Source organism: Arachis hypogaea, chromosome 18 (assembly GCF_003086295.3).
Source record: "Arachis hypogaea cultivar Tifrunner chromosome 18, arahy.Tifrunner.gnm2.J5K5, whole genome shotgun sequence".
Taxonomy (NCBI): domain Eukaryota; kingdom Viridiplantae; phylum Streptophyta; class Magnoliopsida; order Fabales; family Fabaceae; genus Arachis; species Arachis hypogaea.
Window position 1 is genome coordinate 15,560,822 of NC_092053.1, and position 3,543 is coordinate 15,564,364.

The 3,543-nt window shown below is 35.9% G+C and overlaps 1 long non-coding RNA gene across 1 annotated transcript; it reads left to right on the forward strand.

Annotated features, from left to right (window-relative positions):
- Positions 1-2,529: 2,529 nt before the first annotated feature.
- Positions 2,530-3,200, forward strand: LOC112772739 (uncharacterized). The gene is made up of 3 exons (XR_003187633.2): positions 2,530-2,746; positions 2,838-3,014; positions 3,106-3,200. It is a non-coding gene; the product is annotated as an uncharacterized lncRNA (long non-coding RNA).
- The last annotated feature ends 343 nt before the right edge of the window (positions 3,201-3,543 follow it).

The window sequence follows — 3,543 nt, forward strand, 5'->3', positions numbered from 1 at the left end:
ATACAATTTATATCCAAATACATTGATCTAAGAATTTATTAGATGTTCAAATTGTGTGGTTTTTTAATGTTTTGTTATTTGTGATGAGTTTAGAAAACTCTAAATTAATTTTTGTGATGACTAAAAATTATTAATATAATTATTTACAAAATTATTAATTTGATCTTAATTCATACTTATTTAATTAATAATTTTGTTGGTGCAGATTTTGCTATTGTGCCGAAAATAAAAAAATGTTGCAAGCCCATATATGCATCTTACCTTCAGCTTTGATGTTAAATATGATTATGTTCGCTGAATTATTGGGCCAGTTTTATTACTGAAAGCCCAATGTGCTTCTTAGCTTTGTTCAAAGCATGTTATATCAAATGGCTGAAGTAATTTGTGTTTAATTGGGCCAGAATCATGTTGAACTAAGCCCAAAATGATATTGCTTGGAGGTAGCTTACATGGTCCGAAACCATTAAGCAAAGAAAGCAAAAGTTCATTGCTTCCAAACGGATCTCACTCTTTCATCATATGGATCTCAAATTCAATTAATTTGAATTTAACTTACATTGGGAACTATAAGAGAGAAAGTGTGATTGACATGATTGATTGCATTAATGCTATACGCTACTCAACATAGATGGAAGTAAAAAGCAACTCATTTTAATTAATTTGTTCTATTTCATTTAATTGCTTTTCTTTCAAACTCTATCTTCTCTCTCAACTCTCTTCTCTTTTCGGTCTTTACACAGCAAACCATGGAAGCTACAACTAGCCACCGAAGAGAAGAAGAAGCACGCTACAAGACCATCACAATGATGACAAGAAAAAAAAAACTAAAAGTATGATGTGGCTAAGATTCTCATTCATTTGTGGTAAGATTTTGTGAAAAGATCTTGGACTCTCCATACCAAAAATGGAAGAGAAGATCTCAGTCAGAGAAGAAGATCCTTGGAGAGATGGCTTGTCTCTGATTCTGCTCAACCACCACAGGAGGTAGCTACAGTGGCTACGTGATGGAAGAGACAGAGATTGGAGCAGATGAAGCTATCATCATCATGAAGTATCAAGGGCTAGGAGTTCATCTTGGAGAGCAAGGCAATGCAAGGATGGAGGGCTCGGATTGATGAAGATTGGTGACCAAGGAAGGACTAGAGGTAATTGCATGTTGGGTTTTGCATAGGTTATCTCTTCTCTCTCTCTGGTCGAACCGGTTCTGGTTGAAGAAGAAGAAGATTGGCTTGGTTTGTTTGGTTTCAACCTTGGAGGCTTCTCTCTATAAGTAAGGGTGAACAGTCAGGGTTTGATTCAAGGAGTGAGAGTGCAAGGCACAGGGTTCTCATAGCTACCTAAGCTAACAGAAGTTCTTCTCCTTCAATATTTTTCATTTTGTAATTTTTCTGTTTAATTTTGTCTGTCTTGAGTCTCATAGAAAAAAGGCAAACAGTGAGATTTGCAATGGAAAAGCCATAGAGCGGAAAAAGGTAGAGAGTGCAAAATTAAAAGAAAAAGCCATAGATGTCCTTAGAGTTTCTTTGTACATCTGTGTTGTGTTTCATGATTCTGTGGGAATCCCCTTGCAAGTTGGGTTAGCACTTTGCAGTGAAAGCTTGGCTGTAACCAAGTCAAGTTTAGGATTGGGTTTAGATTCTGAACTTGTCCCAGATAGGAAGGGTAGTTCTTAAGGAGAATTGATGTTTGTAATCAAAGATGATTATAGTGAAATTCCATCATTGTTGTGATGGAGACTGGATGTAGGCTGCACTGCACTTAGTAGCTGAACCAGGATATATCTGGGTGCAATTTTCTCTCTCTTCTACTCCATTTCTGTTTCTGCTGTATAGGAGATAAAACTGAAAAATATCTCGTGTTGATTGACGAGACAAAAAGAAAAGTCTCGTGGCAGGGTACGAGACAAAAGAAAAAGTCTCGTGGTTGGTTACGAGAAAAAAAAGACAAAAAGTTACCAGAAGTTGTTTGAAAGACCAACAAGTATTGTCAAGTGAAAAATGGGCTAAGATTCAACCCCCTTCTCTTAGCCACTAAAAACCATCAATTTGCTTACTGAATACTGTATCCTAAATTAGTATTTGAATAATTTGTTCAAATGGTTAGTAGTTGAGTTCAAGTTGTTAGTATCTGAATACTGTATTATGAAAGTATGGGTTGAATCGAAAAAGAGATTTCCTTCAATGCAGTGTAGACATCTAAAATTAAATTGTATTCATTGTAATTAAGAACTCAACTACTTTTCATAATATTTTCGATTTGCTTTATATATCTGATACATATCTTAACTAGAGATACTTGATGTGCTTGTGCTAAACAAAAAGAGCATTCTTTTTATGATAATGCCTGTGATTGAATTTTTATGCATCTTTATAAACATATTTTGTATGAAGCTAGCTTTCACCTTAACTTTTTGTGATTTTTATGTTTAATATTCTTTATCTTTGCTCTAATATTTCCGGTTGAATTGTTAACTGTTTGTAAATTTGTTGAACACTGCAAATTCCCGTATATGACCTTGTTACATTTGGGAGAGATTGGTAGGAGAAAGGATCTTAGTGCACATGCTCATATAGAAAATATTGTCATTGAATCCTTCCAATCTCCTTTTGAAGAGATAAAGTCTGCTACCTCTTATGCTCTTGGTAATATCGCTGTTGGCAACCTTCCAAAATACTTGCCATTTATCTTGGATCAGATTGATAATCAGCAGAAAAAATAGTATATCTTGCTTCATTCTTTGAAGGAGGTGTGTTTCCTTGAACAAATATTTTTCCCTTGATTGTGATTTCGTGCAGATATTTATGGAAGATGCAATTCTATTGCCCTTTCTTACCCAGGTAATTGTGAGACAATCTGTTGATAAAGCAGAGTTTCAAGAGTCGAGTGTTGAGAAAATACTTAATTTACTCTTCAACCACTGTGAAAGTGAAGAAGAAGGGGTGCGCAATATGGTGGCCGAGTGTTTGGGAAAAATTGCACTTATTGAACCTGCAAAACTTGTTCCTGCACTCAAGGTAGCTGAATTTTCTGTTGGTATGCTGTATTCATGCTTTTGACTTGCAAGTTATATATGATGGATATCTTTGTGTTTTGAAATTTCTTTAGGTAAGAACAACCAGCCCAGCTGCTTTTATCCAAGCTACTGTTGTCATTGCTGTAAAGTACTCTATAATGGAACGTCGTGAGAAGATAGACGAGATATCATCATTTCTAATGCTTATCAAGGATAATGACAGTGTGAGTTTAACACCACTCCCCCCTCCTCTCTCTCTCTCTCTCTCTCTCTCTCTCTCTCTCTCTCTCTCTCTCTCTCTCTCTCTCTCTCTCTCTGGTTTACTGGCAGCTTATTAGATTTAAATCTTGTCACACTGATTGTTCTTATGACCATGCAGCATGTTAGACGAGCTGTTGTCCTGGCTTTAAGCACATTTGAACACAATAAGCCGAACCTCATCAAAGGTCTTCTTCCTGATCTGTTGCCTCTTATCTATGATCAGACAATTGTTAAGGCAACTTGATTTGTTGTTTTTTGCCACACGAGAG